This window comes from Sus scrofa, chromosome 9 (genome assembly GCF_054392235.1).
Source record: "Sus scrofa isolate SSC_HxYL_T2T_F1_AM1 chromosome 9, Sscrofa_HxYL_maternal_Yorkshire_Landrace_v2.0, whole genome shotgun sequence".
In the NCBI taxonomy this organism is placed as follows: domain Eukaryota; kingdom Metazoa; phylum Chordata; class Mammalia; order Artiodactyla; family Suidae; genus Sus; species Sus scrofa.
This window is the reverse complement of record NC_139391.1, coordinates 21,718,978-21,740,881: the sequence shown is the minus strand read 5'-3', so window position 1 is coordinate 21,740,881 and position 21,904 is coordinate 21,718,978. Positions and strand designations below refer to the sequence as shown.

Here is a 21,904-nt window from a genome sequence, read left to right as displayed (position 1 = left end):
TACTGAGATCTTCTGCCCATTTTTTTTTTGATACTGAGCTATGTGAGCTGTTTGTATATTTCTGAGATTAATCCCTTGTTGGTCACTTAATTAGCAAATAGTTGCTTAAATAATTGCTGGTGGCTCAAAATTAAGCCATGCTCTTAGACCTTTTCCTTTGTTCTCATTTTATTTGATCTTTTCCTTTATCCTACCTTTACTTTCTTTGCATATATATATAGATAGATAGATAGATAGCTCGCTCCAAATGAACAAAATTTATGCAAAATAATTTTTGAATTTTGAATGTAAAAAATCTTACTCAAACTCTTTGATACTGAAGTTGAGGGTATTTAATTATATAGATACAAACAGGCTAACAGAGTCAGTGAAGAAAATATTTAATGTAAGCTTTTTTTAATGCAACACACACACGATCTAAAAATACACAGCTTAGAAAGTGCCACACGACTTCATCACCAGCTGTATTTCTTTCATGCACAAAACTACTCGTAGATTTTTCAAACATCCCAGATCTCAGAAAATATAAAATCTATGAATTATTACTGTAAAACAAAAAAATCTACTTGTTGATGAGATCTAGAGTATCAACAAATGTATTTTAAATAAAAGACTCAAAAATGAAAAAATTAGGTAAAAATAATAGCACTGAATTTAACTATAGAACTAAAGTTAAACATCTGTAGGAGCTATTGTTACAGAATAGAATTCATATATTATATACAAAATATTTTAAATATGATATAAATATCAAAATGCTATAAAGCTACTGTTACAGAATTCATATATTATATATAAAATACTTTAAATATGACATAAATATCAGAAGAAAGGGGAGTTCCCGTCCGTGGCGCAGTGGTTAACGAATCCGACTAGGAACCATGAGGTTGCGGGTTTGGTCCCTGCCCTTGCTCAGTGGGTTAACGATCCGGCGTTGCCGTGAGCTGTGGTGTAGGTTGCAGACGCGGCTCGGATCCCGCGTTGCTGTGGCTTTGGCGTAGGCCAGATGCTACAGCTCCGATTGGACCCCTAGCCTGGGAACCTCCATATGCCACAGAAGCGGCCCTAGAAATGGCAAAAAGACAAAAAAAAAAAAAGAAGAAAGGAAGAACAAATAACATAATTGTGCTAATTTCTCACCTATGATAGACAGCAATTAATAGAAATTCTCAAGTTGAAAAAATACTTTAAAAAACATGACTCTAACGTCTCAACTTTAAGTGTACACATAAGAAATAGAAATGTATTTTAGGAAATATATCTTGTGATTAAAAAGACTTAAATATGGAGTTCCTGTCGTGGCTCAGTGGAAATGAATCTGACTAGCATCCATGAAGATGCAGGTTTGATCCCTGGCCCTGCTCAGTGGGTTAAGGATCCAGCATTACCATGAGCTGTAGTGTAGGTCAAAGACACGACTTGGATCTGGCGTTACTATGGATGTGGTGTAGGCTAGCAGTTGTAGCTCCAATTTGACCCCTAGCCTGGGAAACACTATAAGTGTGGCCCTAAGAAGACAAAAAAAAAAAAAAAAAAAAGACTTAAAATACAATAATTTGGAGTTTCCACTGTGGCTGAGTGGGTTAAGAACCCAACTAATATCCATGAGGATGAAGGTTTGATCCCTGGCCTCACTCACTGGGTTAAGCATCCAGTGTTGTGGGAGATGCAGTTTGGATCTGGTATTGCTGTGGCTGTGATGTAGACCAGCAGCTGCAGCTCCTATTCAATCCCTAGCCCAGGAACTCCCACACGCCATGGGTGTGGCCCTAAAAAGGAGAAAAAAACCCACACATACACAATAATTTCTTTGCTGTATTTCATTTTTAAAAAAATTGTATATTTTAAAAATTATTTATTTATTAATTTGTTGCATTTTAGGGCTGCACCTGTGGCATAAGGAAGTTCCCAGGCTAGGGGTCAAATTGGAGCTGCAGCTCTCGGCTTATACCACAGCCACATCAACTCCAGATCCGAGCTGTGTCTGCGACCTATACTACAGTTCATGGCAACGCTGGATGGTTAACCCACTGAGCAAAACCAGGGATCAAAGCCGCATCCTCCTGGATACCAGTTGGGCTCATTATCTCTGAGCCACAATGGGAACTTCCTTCATTTTTAAAAATAGCTCTTTTTCCTGTTAAAACAGTTACACATTCACAGGAAAATAGTGAAGACAGCACAGAGAATTCTCACCCTCTCCCACAGCTAGTTTCCCCTATCATCGTCTTATATTAGTATGGTACTTTTATCAATACTGATGCATTCTTATTAACTAAAGTTCATACTTTAATCCCTTACTCTTTGCCCAATGTTTTTTTCTACTCCAGGATACCATCCAGATGTCATGTCACACTTAGTGATCACATCTCCTTAGGTTTCGCTTGGCTCTTAAGTTTCTCAGACGTCCCTTGTTTTTGATGACCTTGACAGTTTTGATGAGTACAGGTCAGCTATATCATTGAATGTCTCTCAACTGGGATTTATTTGATATATTTTCGTGGTTACACTGGGGTTTTGGGGAGGAAGATCACAGGGGTAAAGTGCCATTTTCATCACCTTATATCAAGGGTCCATACTGTCAACATGATTTATCACTGTTAACTTTAATTACTTGGCTGAGGTTGTAGCTGTCAGGTTTCTCTACTATAAATTTATTCTTTTTACCACTTTTCATACTTTACTCTTCAGAGGGAAGTTAGTATACACAACCTACACTTAAGTTGGGAGTTTTGTTTCACCTTTTTGAGGGTGAAATATCTACGTAAATTATTTAGAATTATTCCACAGAGGAGATTTACTTCTTCTCCTATATCTATCTATCTACCTATCTATCATCTATTAATCTATGTATAACCACCATGGTGAATGGATATTTATTTTATAATTTGGGCTATAAATCCAATACTACTCTCTTTTGTTGCTTAAATGGCTTTGGCCATTGGAACTCTTTCAATTGGTTCCTATATTCCTTTGATAGACCCACATTATTGTGGGGGTTTTTTGAATGCTTACTTTCTGGCACTACAAGATACTCTAGAATCATCCTGCATATTTCCTGCCCCAGGTCTAGGATCAGTCAGTTTTCTAAGGAGCCCTGGTTCCTTTTATTAGAGAGTGGTTTCAGAAAACCACTTTCTTGGCGTGAGGTGTGCTTTTGCAACTGTAAAGTCCTTGCTTCTAAGCCTTCACAGCTGACAGAGCAAGGAAATATTTGTGTCTACTAAGCAGTTTGTCTTGTTTCAATTTTTTTCTGTTAAATTAAAAATAACTTGGAGTTCCCATCGTAGCGCAGTGGAAATGAACACAAGTAGGAACCATGAGGTTGCGAGTTCGATCGCTGACCTCGCTCAGTGAGTTAAGGATCCGGTGTTGCCATGAGCTGTAGTGTAGGTCGGAAACGTGGCTCGGATCCGGCATTGCTGTGGCTGTGGCGTAGGCTGGCGCTACAGCTCGGATTCGACCCCTAGCCTGGGAACCTCCATATGCCGCGGGTGTGGCCCTAAAAAGATGGAAAGACAAAAATAATAATAATAATTTAACACATTAAACTAAGGAAAATATGCATAACTCAAGACCCACTTATTTTAGCATTTTAAATCTATCTTTATTGATCCCTTTATCTGTACATATACATATAGATAATTCTAGGATGATATACTCCTAATATTACTAATCATTATTTTTGAGTGATGAGATATTGTGTTTTACTTTCTTCTTTGTAGTTTTATATATGCATTGAACTTTTAATAATGTGAAAATATTAAAAATAAAGTCACTTATTTTAAAAAGGAAGAAAGAAGGAAGGCGAGAGGGAGGTAAGGAAGGAGGCAAAGAAAAGAAAGGAAGGAAAGGAAAGGGAAAAAAGTTTAGGAAGATAGATTTCTAGGACTGAACTCACAGTCCCTCAAACATGTGACCTGATCAGATTATTTCATTACCTACCCTCAGAGTTGAAAAATCTACTGCTTTTACTTATTAATTTATATATACAGGAAAGTGTTAACATTCATATTAACTTTTTTTTTCAATACTGCTTCCTAGTGTAATATTTTTGAAGACATATTTAGTAACAATAGAGTTCCAAAAGCTAAAATTTAACTCATGGTATAGTGCAAGTAACTAAACTTAAATGGATGTCAGATAAAAGGGTATCTCCTGTCCTTCCCCACCCTCTTTCACACACACACACACACGCACGCCTAAATCCGTGCACCTCTAGACAATAATGTTACAACTTAGGCTGAGCCCTTTTGGCTTTGATTTTGAAAGGTATTTTGATTTCAGAAACACTGAAATGTGGAAAAGGAACACAATCTTAGAATCAAGACACTGGTATTTATTATTTCCAGCCAAACATAAAAATAAATCATGAACTAGGGAAAGCCATATAGATTGGAGAAGTCTACCTATGCAAAAAAAAAAAAAAAACCCTTCCCCCCACCCCAGTAAGGGTTCTATTTATTCATTTCCTGTGTCTATAATTCATTGATAATCTAAATTCCTCATAGTGAATTAAAAGCAACCTACTGAAAACTCTATAGAATATATCATGAAAGAACAGTTAATCAATTTACTGTTAATATAAGCTTCTGCATTTTAATAACTTAAAAATTGGCAATTCATATGAACCCCATTTGAAAAAATCCACTCAAAGAAAGCGTAATCAAAGAAACTGAAGCAAGAGTTCCCTTGTGGTGCAACCGGTTAAGGATCCAGCGTTGTCACTGTAGCAGATCTGGTAGCTGCTGTGGTATGGATTTGATCCCTGGCCGGGGAACTTTTGCATGCCACAGGCACAGCACCTCCCACTGCCCCCACCCAAAAAAAAGAAATTTAAACAAGAAAGTCTTAAAATCAAGTTAAAGTCCTCCTTAAATATACATAAAGAGTAATTTTCTATGAGTTCCCATTGTGGTGCAGCAGGTTAAGGATTTGGTGTTGTCTCTGCGGCAGCACAGGTTCGATCTCCAACCTGACACAGTGAGTCCCTGGCTATGGCTTGGATTCAGTCCCTGGCCTGGGAAAAGTATTTTGGATTCAGTCCCTGGCCTGGGAACTTCCATGTGCTGCAGGTGCAACCAAAATAATAATAATAATAATAATAAAAATAATAATAATAATTTCCACATTCAGGGCAAAGTCAGGTCTCAAATCCACATTTCCTGTTTTCTCCTAATCTGCTAATTTCACACTTCCTACGTCACCCTAACAAAATGCATCTTATTCCTTGACCTGTAACAGATGACTAAAAATCTACAGTAAATAACTCAGCCTGTTATTGAGAACAAACATTTTTTTTTGGTCTTTTTTTTGGTGGGTGGGGGCCACACACCGACGGTATATGGAAGTTTCCAGGCTAGGGATCGAATTGGAGCTGCAGCTGCCGGCCTACAAGACAGCCACAGAAATGCCAGAGCTGAGCAGCATCCGCAACCTACACCAAAGTTCATGCCAATGCCAGATCCTCAACCCACTGAATGAGGCCAGGGATCAAACTCGAGTCCTCATGGATCCTAGTTGGGTTCCTTACTGCAAAGCCACAATGGGAACTCTGAGTACAAACACTTACATAGTTGATCAAAGCCAGCTTATCATGTATTGAATGATATATGAGACATTCAATTTGCCCAAAGACCCCATGATTCCTACCCCACTCCTTTCCAGCTTGACTCTGAATTTATTCCCCCCTTATAGCTTCTTGGCCAGACCTACTTCTATGTATACATGTGGACTGGGAAACAGAATAAATTATCTGGTTTAATTAAAATCAGTATGTATTATCAAGAAAAAATATTATTTTGACCTAAAAGTTTCTTTCTGGGAGCCCAGGAGAGACTAGTATGGAATGTTCTGCATTCTAAAGGCTATGTTTGTTTTCAGTACATTTTAAGTGGAATATTTTTCACCCTTCTGAGTAGGGCCGACAAAGGCTTTAATTAAACAAATGTCACATGGGAACTCTTGCCCCCAAAGCCTTTATTGGCCCTAATTAGCAGATGCAGCTGTAGACTCTATCAATATTAGATGGTCTGTTTATTGTGTCCATTTATATCACGCTCATCAGGGAGCATGTGGAAGGCACCCCAGAATTATCAGCTTTAATTAAAACTAGCTCAATTGGTAGAGAAAATAGCCCATGAAAAATGGGTCAGGTAAAAGAGGAAGATTTTAAAAAAACAAGAGGAGGAAAAAACAGTAACAGCATACTGGGGCTATTAGTACCAAGGCTTCTTCAGGAAAACTGAAGGATAACGGGTGAATTTATTCTCAGCACCTGCCTTAGAGAAGCACAGGCATTTCAGGCCAGGCTGACTTATAGAGACAGGGGTGGGGATGGGGATGAAGCTGATCGGAATATTTCCCTCCCTGGCCCAATGTCCCTGAGTGACTGCCAAGACTCCATTACGTTTCTTTCTAAGGAGACTGGGAAAGAGAAGTGGCGTATTCATTTAGACATATTCACTGAATTCATATTCAAGGAATTATAAAAAGCTAGAGAGGGATCGAAGCCACATCGCTGAACTGACAATGCCAATCCTTAGGTCCTTAACCCGCTGCACCACAAGGGAACTCCTTCAGGTTTACTTTTAAAGGTGGATCCTATGATAAATTACTCAGATCCCTCAATTTAGAGCTGAAGCCCTCCGTACCAGCTTCCCCCCTTTCCTCAGCTGCAGTGAGGGTTGTCTGGTTAAGCATCTCACTTAAATCTCTCTCCAGAAATTGCCCTATAAGGGCACTATCAGGTCTAAAGTCAGGCCTGCCTCCCTTGCCACAATTCAGAACATCCCTAAGAGCCAGCTCAACTCCCTAGCTCCTAGGCAGACATTTGATTATTACTGCATCACAAGTCAACGTTTCTTCTTATCCAGTCCAACCTCCCTCAGCCCTTGTTGGGTGCCATTCCTACAACTCCTTACCAGGAGTCCGTGTTCTGAGGAAGCCAGCCTACGACAGTTTCTTACACTAGCAACTACGAGGCTGCCTTCAATTCTCCCTACATGTTGAATTCCCAAGTTTCATTAGACACCACTCTGAATTTAAATGTGCAAATAGCTGTGAACTTGAAACATCATTGGTATGTGGATATGTAGTCTGCAAAGTGATTATTTCTAATTCAACCAGTTTTAGTGAGAGCATCATTATGCTTCAGGCACTGAACTGTTTGAATGTACATATTTAATCTTACTTGATTTTCATAACAACCACATGATATAAGTATTATCCTACCTGTTTAGGAAATGAAGAACTGAAATCACTTGTTAAAGTCATAGTGTTAGTATGTCGTGAAGTTACAATTTGAACTCAGATCCTCTTTCTCCAAGTCTGGTAGTTTCCAGTCTACTTGTGACCCTTTGTGCTGCTCACAAATACATCCTTGTTCCAGCCTAGAATTCCACCAGAAAATTTCAGGAGTTAGAGTTGTTTACTCATATGAGTTTCGGAAGATAAAGTGTCCTTGCCTTGATTTAACTGGCTGTCACCATACTCATTCCAGAGGCATCTGATTTCAGCTAGTCTTTAATCCCAGACTGTCCCTCCAACCTGATTCTCATCAGCGAAGACTTTTCTAATCTTTGATTTTGTTTGTTTTTACAGATAAGTGCTGCATTTATATCTACTGGTTTAAATTGCCATATTTCACTTTTAGCCTTTTAGTGTGGAAAATCATATTTTACTTTCAATTAGGCATTTGTAAGGGAGTATCTGGTAATAGCTAGGAAATAATTCCATAATTGTTTCATACTCACTGCATACGGATCATTCCTCATCTGTAATGTGCCTCAAATGCAGCTTCATTTTCCAGATACCTTGATGCAGAATAAAGTTTTTCATCATTAGGTGCAAAAAAAAGTCTCAGAGAATACAGAGAAGTGGAAATCAGTTGCAGATGTGCTTTCACTTCCTTCCTTCTGGTGCTTTTTTTGGGAGCCAAATCCACCACCACGGAGTAGAATCTTCCATGGCTTTTACTACTCTGAGTGAACTGGATTATCATTTAGAATGATATCTGGTCATTATAAGCATTTGAGAGTATCGACTGTGCTTTATTCTTTCATGACCTACCTCCTATTGCAGATTCCACTGGCTGCCCCATTCATCACCCTCACCCTCCCTGGCACTCCCCTTTCCAGTACATGGCTACCTATACAGTTATACTGAAAACCCCTGAGATTCTCACCTGCAAGCATTCGCTAGGTTCCAGACACTAACAGCCATGGTGGACGTGCCATGAGCAGATGCACCAGGGAACAGCCCTTCGCCAAAGAGAGATGGGAATAGGAGGATAAATGTACCTCTTCTTGGCTCATGGAGATGGCAAGAGAATAACTGCGCTATGCTCTCCATTGTCTCCCTCAGTCCCATTGGGATTGAGCCCCAACTGTCCCCAACATTAACTTGCTTGATATTATAAACTCACTGGCTTTCTTCCATTTTCTGTCTCCTGCCTCTACTTTTCTATTAGTGCTTCCTGGGATCACCTCCCAAATACACTGTCTGCACACATACATTTGTCTCGGAGACTACTGTAGGAGTATTCAACCAAAGGCAATTCCTTGGGATAGAAGATAGGGAACAAATCTTTCAAGGGGGACTAATATAGAAACTAAAAGTAAAAAATATTTAATGAAGCCATAAAGTGATGGCGGGTTGTCCTACCAAAGAAGGCTGTTGGTTAGCCTCCAACAGCCCTCCTCACTACGAGTCATTGCCTTGGTGAATTTTTCCCTATTTGAGGCCTTGCTGATCTTGTCAGCACAAAGAGCAGATTTATCTCCTGAGTGGGGTCATATCGAGTAAGCTCACAGAACAGAGGGATAAAACTTAAATACCAACTTATGAATTTGCCATAAGAAATAATGGCCACGGGGACTGGAATACTCAACCTCCAAGTGACCACTGCATTCTGTTGCCAGAGGCTGACCTAGATGAGATTCCAAATAAGCACAGAGGTTGCATGAATGGCATGGAATCAGGACAAAGGGAGCCAGAGGCACCCTAGGTCTAAAGGCATTAGTCTCAGACACCCTGATACCCACATCTGCAAGGAAGGGGGAGAGTACCTATGAAAACAGGAATCTCAAACTCCTTGGCAGAAAATCCCTCCAACCTTTCCACCTGGGGATCCCCTCCTGAACTGGACTTGGAAATTACTGGCTAAATGTGAAAATCCTCTGGAAAATGTTTACAAGCGGAATGCCTCTAAGCTTCTCAACTTTTTCTTCTGAGCATCAAATTCTTTCTTTAAATGTTAATAAATTCAATCAGACATGACTAGTTCTGCTGGACTGTAAATTATTCAGACTTGTTCAGTGATTTTGCATATGTCAGCTCCAATTTTAATTTCCAAGGGGCAAACTCATTTCCATAGTATTTAGTTTTGAGAGGACTAACAAACTACAGCCCCCATTTACTAATAACACCTGCCATATCCAGGCTACATTTTCATTTGTTTTCACAAGCAATCTTTTTTTTTTTTTTTGTCTTTTTGTCTTTTTCTAGGGCCGCACCCGCGGCATATGGAGGTTCCCAGGCTTGGGGTCTAATTGGAGCTGTAGCCTCCAGCCTATGCCAGAACCACAGCAATGTGGGATCCGAGCTGCATCTGCGACCTACACCAGAGCTCATGGCAACACGGGATCTTTAACCCATTGAGTGAGGCCAGGGATGGAACCCGCAACCTCATGGTTCCTAGTCGGATTTGTCAACCACTGAGCCATGACGGGAACTCCTTTTTAAAAAAATTTTTATGGAAGTATAGCTGACTTTTAATTTTTATTGAAGTATATTGAAACTATACTTCAATTTTTATTGATTTTAATTTTTATTGAGGTATAGATAATCCTGTGTTAATTTCTGCTGTACATATATATACATGTATTATTTTTCACATTCCTTTCCATTATGGTTTATCATAGGATATCGAATAGAGTCCCCTGTGCTACAGGAGGACCTACAGTTGTTTCTCCATCCTATATATGATAGTTTGCATCTGCTAATCCCAAACTCCCAATTCTTTCCTCCCCCAGAGCAACTACAAATCTCTTCTCCTTGTCCATGAGTCTGTTTCTGTTTTGTAGATTTGTTCATTTGTGTCCTATTTTAGATTCTCCATATAAGTATCATACAAGATTTGTTTTTCTCTAACTTCACTTTGTATGATAATCTCTAGGTCCATCCATGTTGCTGCAGATGGCATTGTTTTGTTCTTTTTAATCTATGATTAATATTCCATGTGTATTTGTACGACATCTTCTTTACCCATTCATCTGTCTATGGATGTTTAGGCTGTATCCATGTCTTTGTCAACAGTGCTCCTATGAACATGCAGGCCCATGTACCTTTTTGAATTATAGTTCTGTCTGGATATATGCCCAGGAATGAGACTGCTGGATCATATGGTGGTTCTGCTTTTAGTTTTTTAAGGAATCTCTATACTGTTCTCCATAGTGGCGGCACCAATGTACATTCCCACAACTGTACAGAAGGTTCCCTTTTCTCCACCTCCTCCAGCATTTGTTACTTATAGACTTTTTAATGATGGCCATTCTGATTAGTGTGAGGTGGTACCTGATTGTAGTTTTCCCATGGGATGTGGAAGTTCCCAGGCCAGGGATTGAACCTGTGTCACAGCAGTGACCAGAGCCACAGCAGTGACAATACCAGATCCTTAACCTGCTGAGCCATCAGGGAACTCTACCTCACTGTGGTTTTGATTTGCATTTCTCTCTAGTAAGTAGTGATGATGACCATCTTTTCATGTGCCTACTGGCCACCTGTATCTCACAATCGGTCTTTGAAGTCAACATTAATTATCCTTATTTTATTCACAAGCAAGCAGAAGTTCAGGTAGGCCAAGTTCCTGGCTGGAATTCCAGCCCAGGTTAGTTTAAGTTTACAACTCCTGCTCTTTCTGCATATTACTCAAAGATTACAATATCAAGCTTCTATTTAAGAGTTGTTTTAAAATGTACACATGTATGTGTAACTGGGTCACCATGCTGTACAGTAGAAAAGTGACAGAACACTGTAAACCCGCTATAATGGAAAAAAATAAAAATCATTATACCAAAAAAAAAAGCCTGTTTTAAGGAAAGGCTTTTAAAGTTTGACAACTCCTAACAGTCCATCTACCTGTAAGAGTGTATGATTCTTTACTGTACCTGGCTTTGTTAAAACTCAGAATTGAGACTTTTTTCTAAGCAATCCTGACAAAAATTACTGTCCTTTGTTATTCAGGGACAAGAAAACTGTGTCTGAGTTATGAGTCAGTTTTACACTCTACTGACCTTAGCATCGTGTTATTCATCCACATTACTCACCACAGCTCCTTCCTAATGCACACCACATCTAATATTGATGTTTCACAAGGAATGAGAGTAACTTTCTAAAGATTTTAAAAGATCTAATTACCTGTATTGACCCTGCCCAGAAGGAACCACAAACAAAGCTGTAATCAACTGAGTTTGGCTATAAATGGGAGACATATGGGTGAGTTTTATTACACAAGAAAAAAGACAAGCTCAGTAAGCTGATGGATAACATATTTAGCATTCTGAAATGTGTTCAATGCTTCTGTAACTGCCTTTTTTTTTTTTTTTTTTTTGACTTTTTTAGGGCTCCACCCGCAGCATGTGGCGGTTCCCTGGCTAGCAGCTAAATCAGAGTTATAGTCACTGGCCTACACCACACCAACACCAGATCCTTAACCCACTGAGCAAGGCCAAGGATTGAACCTGAGTCCTATGGATACTAGTCAGATCCGTTTTCACTGAGCCACGATGGGAATCCTATATCTGCCTTTTTATCCTTCTTCCTTCCTTGCTTCTTCTCTCTCTTCCACTTTTCCTTATTTTAAAAATGTCTGTTTTCCCCATTATGAAATTAAATAATCATTAAAGAATATTTATGAAATTAAAGGAATATGGAAAGATAAAAATATCTTTTTACTATTTAGTATTTAGACTTTATTATTTGGAAATGACTACAGTTAACCCTGTAATATGTCTTTCCTTTTCAGTGTGTGTGCACGCGTGCATGTGTGTACATGTACACATGTAACTTGCTTTTTTTTTTTTTTTTTGCTTTTTAGGGCCCTACCCACAGCATATGGAAGTTCCCAGGCTAGGGGTCGAGCTGGAACTACAACTGCCACCCTATGCCACAGCCACAACAATGCAGGATCCAAGCTGCATCTGCAACCTACATCATAGCTCATGACAACGCTAGGTCCCTGATGCAGTAAGTGAGGCCAGGGAATTGAACCTGTGTCCTCATGGATATTAGTCAGATTCGTTTCTGATGTGCCACAATGGGAACTCCACAAATTTTTTTCTTTTTTTGGGCCACACCCATGCCATGTAGAAGTTCCTGGACCAGGGAACAAACCTGTGCCACAGCAGAGACCTGAGCCACGGCATATGGAGGTTCCCAGGCTAGGGGTCTAATCAGAGCTATTGCTGCTGGCCTACGCCTCGTCTGTGACCTACACCACAGCTCAGGGCAACACCGGATCCTTAACCCACTGAGTGAGGCCAAAGATCGAACCTGCAAACTCATGGTTTCTAGTACGATTTGTTTCAGCTATGCCACGACAGGAGCTCCTTTTTTTAGAAGTAAAAAAACCCCTCTGTTTTAAAGAAAATCAGTGTAGACGCTGTCACTCATACAAGCCTCTGAGAGCTCAAGGACCCTTGCCTCAGTTGATCTGTTTCAAAACCACTTGCTACTTGATGTTTTGCAGCTGAGCTTTCAGATATCCAGGGGTCAATCATTCTGACCCAGCTTGGACTGGACCAAAATAACACACCTGCCCAAATGAGGCCCGGAGGTGTTGGCAAGTTATCTTTGCCTGATTACCATGCTCATATCCTCACTCAAGGTGGGTTTTTGTATTCAGCTAGGTACAATCTGTGCTCTGTGCAATGGAAGACTGCACACACCCCCCATAGCCCCGGACTGCCCCTGGAAATTTCTGCCCCTTTCCTAGAATCCTGATGACAGGGCTGCCTCCTACTGCTTTAAAATTCCCTTTCTTCCCTCTCTTCAGAACAAGGTGCTTTTGGAGAGAACTCTTCCTTCTCCATTCCTTGATCAACGAATAGTTTCTGCTTTGCTATATAAAACCCAGTTTCGTTTGACGGGCATTTGAGACTCCAGGCAAAGGACCCACTGAAGGGTCACCTATTTACTGGGAATCACTAACAATGCCCTTTGCAGATTCCACCTATTCTAGTCTCCTTTTCCCAGAAGAGGTGAGTTTACACCAGGAGGAGACGGCCTGGAGAAAAAAGATAAGCATTCAGTCAAAGCCTGTGAGGAGTGTAAACACAGAGTCTCCAGGAAACAGCACGCAGTGCACCAGGGCTGGAGTATAAGACGCTGGAAAAGGACTGGTCAGAAGGTGAGGAAGGCCAGATAAACATGAGCCCTGAGTGCCAAACTAAGGGATATAAACTCCAACAGGAAGACTATGGGGCGAGGTTAAGAGCTGGTACTGACATAATCAGAGCTCTAGAACAGCGGCTGGCACATAGTAGGAGCTCTGTACATATTTATCAAATGAACAAATGGAAGACTAAATGGCAGCTGTGTAGAGATTAGGGGGCAATAAAATGAGCTACAGGCTGGGAAGCCAGTTAGGAAACCTATTGTCTTTAATTAACAAGGGTCTGGACATAGGTTCTAGAAATGGAGATAATTAGGGAAATTAAATAAGGTGACTCCCTCCTTCGCCAGGTAGGTAGGATACCTCTGCTTTGTGTTCCATGCTGCTCTGCAAAAGCCTCTAAAACCCCACTCCTCACAGTGAATTGAAACTTTTGGTTTACTTAGTAGATGAATTAGTAACTAAATTAACATGCAGAGAGTGTTGGTGGCTTTAAATGCACATACACAGGAGACAAATTTCTACCATCTAGGAATCTAGTCTATTAAATTCCTATAGATCTAAGTTATCTGTCAGGTCCTTGCTTGGATTAGAAATACTCCTATACTGAAGAATTCTGAAATTCTAAGCAAGCAAAAATTTATTCTTTGTGTAATAGAGATTTTTAAAACTGGTTTTATACACTTCAAGCCATAAGGTTATGTTACTCCCTGTGGTTATTTTAAATGCAGTTAATGAGGGAACTGAGAGTAAGGCCTAAGGGTACAAGCATTTTCAGGAAGAAGCTTGCAATGCAAAATTCTCTAAACCATTTAAACAGCCCACACCTTCTTATTTTTTGTCCATTCTATTCTCCATTATGTGTTTTAGATAAAATATTTATGCTCACGTTGGAGTTTCCGTCTTGGCTCAGTGGTTAACGAATCCGACCAGGAACCATGAGGTTTCGGGTTTGATCCCTGGCCTTGCTCAGTGGGTTAAGGGTCCAGCATTGCCATGAGCTGTGGTGTAGGTCACAGATGCGGCTCAGATCCCTCGTTGCTGTGGCTCTGGCGCAGGATTGGCAGCTACAGCTCCGATTGGACCCCTAGCCTGCGAACCTCCACATGCCGCGGGTGGGGCCCTAGAAAAGGCAAAAAGACAAAAAAAAAAAAAATTTATACTCATGTTATTAGAATAAATTTAAGCATCATAATAAACTTGTGATTTCATAGATGACACTGCTAAGTAACAACCAACTTAATCAATTAAGAAAATAATAATACAGGTAATACTCAGATATGGCAAAGATTATCAATGTGATTCATGAATATTAGGAAACAATCAGGTCTCCAATGCAAGGAGTAGGACTGACTGACCCTTCCTGTATTTCTTCGTAAATCCCAGTTTGACAGCAAGACGAAATTAATTTATTATTTTTATCACTATGTTTTCCCTCAGGCAACTGGAGCTTGACAGAAGGATTTGAGTGTGTGAAACCTTTAAAGTCTCCTTCCAGAGCTCCACTTTACCAATTTCTTCCTAGATACAGACAAGGAGCCACTATGCTCTATTATTAGATTATCATATTTAATTTTTTTTTTTTTTTTTTTTTTTGCTATTTCTTGGGCCGCGCCCGCGGCATATGGAGGTTCCCAGGCTAGGGGTCCAATCGGAGCTGTAGCCACCAGCCTACGCCAGAGCCACAGCAACGCAGGATCCGAGCCGCGTCTGCAACCTACACCACAGCTCACGGCAACGCCGGATCGTTAACCCACTGAGCAAGGGCAGGGACCGAACCCACAACCTCATGGTTCCTAGTCGGATTCGTTAGCCGCTGCGCCACGACGGGAACTCCCCTTAATTTTTAAATGTACAAGAAAAGCACTGGCATTTCCATTTTGGAGATAAGAAAATTGAGGAGCAAAAATATTGGGTAAATTTCCCAAGATCATATAGTTAGTAAATGATGAAACTGAGATTTCTACGCCAATCTTCTGAATCAAATATCCATGTGCTTTCCACAACACATTCTCCCTCCTCCTTAGCTCATCCTGCAGAAATCCCAGGATCCTGAGATGGACATGCTATAACTGATTTATTTTTAAAAAACTGACTGAGGGAGTTCCCGTCGTGGCGCAGTGGTTAACAAATCGACTAGGAACCATGAGGTTGCGGGTTCGATCCCTGCCCTTGCTCAGTGGGTTAATGATCCTGCGTTGCTGTGGCTGTGGTGTAAGCCAGCAGCTACAGATCCGATTAGACCCCTAGCCTGGGAAACTCCATATGCCATGGGAGCAGCCCAAGAAATGGCAAAAAGACAAAAAAAAAAAAAAAAAAAAAACCACACAAAACTGACTGAGGAAACACCCAGGACTGGACCCATGAGAAGAGAAATAATATTTAATAATACTCCTTTAAATCTGCATCATACTTCATTGATCACAAGCCCTATCAAACATATAAATATAGCACCTTTTTTTAGGTTTTTTTTTTTTTTTTTTTGTCTTTTGACTTTTTAGGGCCACATTCGTGGCATATGGAGGTTTCCAGGCTAGGAGTCTAATCAGAGCTGTGTTGCCGCCAGCCTACGCCAGAGTCCCTGCAACGCCAGATCTGAGCCGTGTCTGTGACCTACACCACAGCTCACGGCAACGCCAGATCCTTAACCCACAGAGCAAGGCCAGGGATCAAACCCACAACGTCATGGTTCCTAGTCGGATTCATTTCTGCTGCACCACGAAGGGAACTCTTTTTTTAGTTTTAATTATTCTTTTATTCATTCAACTTTTACTGAATAGCTAGTTATGTTTCCAGCACAAATAAATACAATATGTCACACCTGGAGGTCTCTTGGGGCACAACAGGTTAAGGGTCCAGTATTGTCACTGCAGCGGCTCAGATCGCTGCTGTGTTTGGGGTTCAATCCCTGGCACAGGAACTTCCATGCATCAAAGGGGAAGGAAGGAAGGAAGGAAAAGAAAATGTCACATCTGGTGGGTAGGTACTGTGAAGAAAATTAAAGCAGGGTAAGGGTAAGGGAGTCATGAAGGGATGAGGCAGGACACTTAGAGTGTGGCATTTGAGCAGACGCCTCATGAAATTAAGATAAGAACTATAATGATATCCAGGGGCAGAGCATTCTAAGCAAAGGTAGCAGCAAATGCCAAGTTCCCCAGGTAGAAAGTGTGATTGGGATATTTAAGGAACAGCAAGGAGACCACTGTGGCTACAGCGACACAACTCATGGTAGAAAATGATTCTGCAGAGGAGGCCAGATCATGCAGGACTTTTAGGATGTGACACAGACTTCAGAGTTTACAACAAATGGGACTAAAAGCTAAAAAGAGTTCTAAGCAGAGAAATTCCGTAATAAAATTTCCATTTAAAAGATCACACTAAGGAGTTCTCATTGTGGCTCAGCAGGTTAAGAACCTGACTAGTATCCATAAGGATGTGAGTTCAATCCCTGGCCTCGCTCAGTAGGTTAAGGACCCAGAGTTGCCATGAGCTATGGTGTAAGTCACAGACGTGGCTCAGATCCCTCGGTGCTGTGGCTGTGGCGTAGGCCAGCAGCTGCAGCTCCAATTCGAACCCTGCCTGGGAACTTCCATATGCTGCAGGTGCAGCCCTAAAAGTTCTCCCCCCCCCCAAAAAAAAATCACACCAATGTGAGTCAATGATGTTAAACATATGTGCCAAGACCTGAGGTATGCAAATACCCGTAGAAAGAAAAAGACAGTTAAAACTATCCTGAATGCCATTTCTTACCAATTAGATTTTAAACCTGGTCTAATAAACTCATTTCTCAAAATTACAAGTGCAAATTCCGAGTGACCAGTCAAATCTACATGTAAGAGTTTATCTTGCAGATCTACCTGCACACGTGTCAAATGAAATAAGCACAAGGCACTTCACTGTGGAATCGTTTGGAAACAACCTGACCTCTGTCACCGTTAACAAAGAACTGCTAAACAAACTTGGAGGTGTGCATGCACAGCTATTTATAGGTGAAAAAAGCATGGTTCAGAACAGTTTGTGCACAAAACCACGTCTTGTATAAAAAGAAAAAACAAGGGGGATAAAGCTCAAAAGTATCTGAATGAGCTCGTCCATGTGTGAAGAAGCTCTTACAAAAGAACAGCAGTGAAATTGGGGGTAAAGGCATAGGAGGCAGAAGTGAGAGTGAAGCTTTCACTAGACACTCCTTATACTGTTTGATTTTTGAAGTAGGTGATTCTATATCATCTCTTCTGGTTATTAAGTCAATCTTTTAAAAACTGAATCTCTGGATCACCTGCCTCAAAAATCAATGAAGATGCTCATTAAAAATGCAGGTCCTTGGAAACAACCTAAATGTCCATTAACAGATGAATGGCTTAAGAAGATGTGGTTACAGGAGTTCCCGTCGTGGCGCAGTGGTTAACGAATCCGACTAGGAACCATGAGGTTGCGGGTTCGGTCCCTGCCCTTGCTCAGTGGGTTGACGATCCGGCGTTGCCGTGAGCTGTGGTGTAGGTTGCAGACGCGACTCAGATCCCGCGTTGCTGTGGCTCTGGCGTAGGCTGGTGGCTACAGCTCCGATTGGATCCCTAGCCTGGGAACCTCCATATGCCGCGGGAGCAGCCCAAGAAATAGCAACAACAACAAAAGACAAAAAAAAAAAAAAAAAAAGAAGATGTGGTTACATATACACAACAGAATACTACTCGGCCACAAAAAAGAACAAAATAATGCCATTTGCAGCAACATGGGTGGAACTAGAAACTCATACTAAATAAGCCAAAAAGAGAAAGACAAATACCATGTGATATCACTGATATCTGGAACCTAACATACGACACAAACGAACCTTTCCACAGAAAAGAAATGCATGGATCTGAAGAAGAGACTTGCGGTTGCCAATGGGGAGGGGGAGGGAGTGGGATGGACTGAGAGTTTGGTGTTAACAGACGCAAACTACTGCATTTGGAATGGATAAGCAATGAGATTCTGCTGTACAGCACAGGAAACTATATCTAGTCACTTGTGAAGTGAGAAAAAGAGTAGGTACATATGTGTGACTGGGTCACTTTGCTGTACAGTAGAAACTGACAACACTGCAAATCAACTATAATGGAAAAAATTAAAATCATTTAAAAATTAAAAAAAATAAAATAAAAATGCAGGTCCCTGACCCCTCCAGACAGGCAGAGGCTCCGCCCAGGATTCCCAGGGACCCTCCAGTCTGAGGCCCCTGAGCCGGGTCTGTGGACTGAGATGGGAAACTCCTAAGCAGTGGTCCAGGAACTCTCCCCGCGCCCTTCGCACACTAGGCTTGGCCGGTTCTCAAAGGGTGGCCTTAAGGAAGCCGGGACTCACCTCCCCGTGGAGAGGCCAAGTAGAAGGTCCTCTCGACAACTGTGTCCACTGCAGGCAGCGTAGGACAAAGGTGTTGGGGCCCATCTCCTGGTCTTCATCAAGGGATATTCTGTGACAGAAAAGTCGTTGAGAGATGACTGGGGCCGGTCGGGACCTCAGGCGCTCCTTCCATCCAGTGAGGAGCCAACAACGCTCTTCAGCTGGAGGTCCGGGGTCTCCGGGGCTGCTCATGGATTCACCACGCTCGTGAAACCAACTTTCTTTCACGACAGACACCTCGTTCCTGGCGTCAGCGAGGCCTGCTCCTCCTTAACCCCGGGCAGTTCAGGGCCGCAGGACCTGCAGGAGGCCCAGCGGAGAGGGCACAGATGGCCCCCTGACGCCGCCCAGCCTCTCGGGCAGCGTCTGCTCCCGCCTGCAACGCGGCCTCACTTCCGCTTCCGCTCCTTGTATTTCCGGCGGGGTGGGGCGGGGCAGGGCTCCAGCGGCTTCTTAATCACGTTACGTAGAAATAAATACAGACTTAGCTTTACCTTCTCGTTGCAGAATGAAGAAACAGAATTTTATCGGGAAAGTTACAGAGACTTGCCCAAGATCATAGGCTAATCCAAAGCACAATTCTGCTGGAGTTCATTCGTGGCGCAGCGGATTAAGGATCTGGAGTTGTCACAGCTGTGTTGGTTCCATCCCTGGCGCCCCCGAACTTCCGCATGCTCTCGGCTTGGCCAAAAAAAGGCAGAATTTTGTTTAAGAATTTAAGGCAGGATTCTTCTGAGAAGCAGAACCAAGATTGCTGGTTTCTGACACTGTGTGGCTTTCCTGTGTGCCGAGCAACCGCCATTCTTCCCATATTTCAGTAAGGTGGGGCTGTAGATCCAGTCAGAGCAGCCACTGCAGATAGACCTACAGCCAAGGAGAGCCGGACAGATGGTTTACACATTGGCTACACCAGGCTCCATATTAGATTTCTGGTTGGTGGAATTTCAAACATCTTACCTATTCATGTTGTATACCCATTCATTTATTCATCCATTCATCATCATCATTACTATTGAACGTCTACGTTTTGGATATATACTGTGCTAAGAGAAGAAGTTATAAAATCAAATGAGTCTTTGCTTTTAAGGATCTTGCTGTCCAAGAGAAGAGATGCATAAACAAATAATTGTATTATAAAATGGGTAACCTACTGGGATTCTGAGAGTTCTGGGCCTTAAGGATGGAACAAGCGACTAGTGTTACAAACTGAGCAGTGTTCTACCCAGGGCCAACGCCAGCTACCGAGACCTTGGTCTTCTGCCGGAAGATAAAGGCTCTATTGCAGCGCAGCTGACCAAAGAGACAGGAGGTAAAACTCTCAAATCTGTGTCCCTGGTTAAAATGTGAGATGGATGTTTAAAGACTAGGATTTTGGGCAGTGAAGAAAAAGAGAAGGAATTGTAGGAGAAAATGTCCCAATAAAAGTGTAGAAAGGAGAGACCCCGGCCATGATGACTAAGCAAAGTCTAGCCAACTGCTCCAACCACCCCTCCCCCACGCATCTGCTTCTGTAAATTTGTTTCTGCATCTACTACCTTGCCTGAGGTCACTCTGGTCCAACTAGCCAAGCTTGGACCCGGAAGACGTAGCCCATAAAAGCCTTGTGGAATCCTTCTTCCGAGCTCAGACTCCAGGGAGCTATCTCCTCTGACCCCGCCAGCGTAATAAATCTGAGTTCTCCACCTCTCTGAGTGCTCTCTTGGTTTCTCACCTAATAAATCTGAGTTCTCCACCTCTCTGAGTGCTCTCTTGGTTTCTCACTGGGTAAAAGAGCTGATCCACTGCAGCCACAGAGCTGCTGGAGCTAGTACGCTACAACCACAGGGCTGTCGCCATAGCTGATACGCTGCAGCTCAGGGCTGCTGGGTAGCTGCCATAACAGAATGATCAGTTACAAAGTTTAAGGAAGTGTTAAGTTCTTATGTGCAGGCTGGAGCAGGCTTCTTGTCTCTTCATGTGTCCCCAGTGTAAAAATGGGGAGATTTGGTATGCCAAGAGGCAGAAATTTGGACTGTGATGTCAAAGGGACACCTATCAGACAAGTTTATTCTGCACAAATTGTGATCAGCCATATTGTCTTTTTAGGGCCACACCCACAGCATATGGAGGTTCCCAGGCTAGGGGTCTAATTGGAGCTGTAGCTGCCAGCCCACACCAGAGCCACAGCAATGCAGGATCCGAGCCGCGTCTGCGACCTACACCACAGCTCAAGGCAACACCGGATACTTAACCCACTGAGCGAGGCCAGGGATAGAACCCACAACCGCATGGTTCCTAGTTGGATTCATTTCCTCTGGGCCACGACAATAACTCCTATATTATATTTTTAAAAAGTTATTATTATTATTATTTTTTTTTGTCTTTTTGCTATTTCTTTGGGCCGCTCCCGCGGCATATGGAGGTTCCCAGGCTAGGGGTCGAACCAAAACTACAGCTGCCGGCCTACGCCAGAGCCACAGCAACGCTGGATCCGAGCCGCATCTGTGACCTACACCACAGCTCACGGCAACGCAGGATTGTTAACCCACTGAGCAAGGGCAGGGATCGAACCCGCAACCTCATGGTTCCTAGTCAGATTCGTTAACCACTGCGCCACGACGGGAACTCCTTAAAAGTTATTATACCATAAGCATGTTTCACGTTTTTACCTATAAGGATGTAAGGTGGATATATAAGATGGATATAAATATATATAGAGAGATGGATATAGGATATAAATTATGAAGGGATATACAGATACATGTGTATATATATTATGAAGGGATATGTATAATCTATATATATATCCCTTCATAATTTACTCTATATATTGTTCTCCATTATATAAACTTTATTTGGCTTTTAACTTTCACTATTATAAATAAAGCTTTTGCGCAAGTCGCTTTTTCCATTGTTAATTTTCTTAGCCTAGGGTCCAAGGAAGCAAATAATGAACCTAAGTATGTAGTAGTTTGGAGCACAGGTTTTGGAGCCAAACAGACCAAATACCAAAATCCAACTGTGACATTTACCTGTGACACCATTTATTTTTGTTATTATCTTGACATTTTCTTCTGAGTGAGTTAGGGGTAATTCTCCCTAACTCACAAATTTGGTTGTAATAAATGAGCAAAATAATCCTTGTATATATAG

The 21,904-nt window shown here is 41.8% G+C and overlaps 1 long non-coding RNA gene across 6 annotated transcripts in view; it reads right to left on the bottom strand.

Annotated features, from left to right (window-relative positions):
- Window positions 1-19,140, bottom strand: part of LOC146399782 (uncharacterized) — a 50,468-nt gene extending 31,328 nt beyond the window's left edge. For 2 of the 6 annotated variants that reach the window (XR_014814930.1, XR_014814931.1), the window contains exons 1-2: window positions 18,734-19,140; window positions 7,234-7,391 (exon numbers count right to left, since the gene is read on the bottom strand). This is a non-coding gene — a long non-coding RNA (uncharacterized LOC146399782). Of the gene's footprint in view, window positions 1-7,233; window positions 7,392-7,754; window positions 7,815-14,282; window positions 14,517-18,733 lie in introns of all 6 variants that reach the window. The other 4 variants (XR_014814929.1, XR_014814926.1, XR_014814927.1 and 1 more) reach the window with 3 other exon arrangements.
- Between the last annotated feature and the right edge of the window lie 2,764 nt (window positions 19,141-21,904).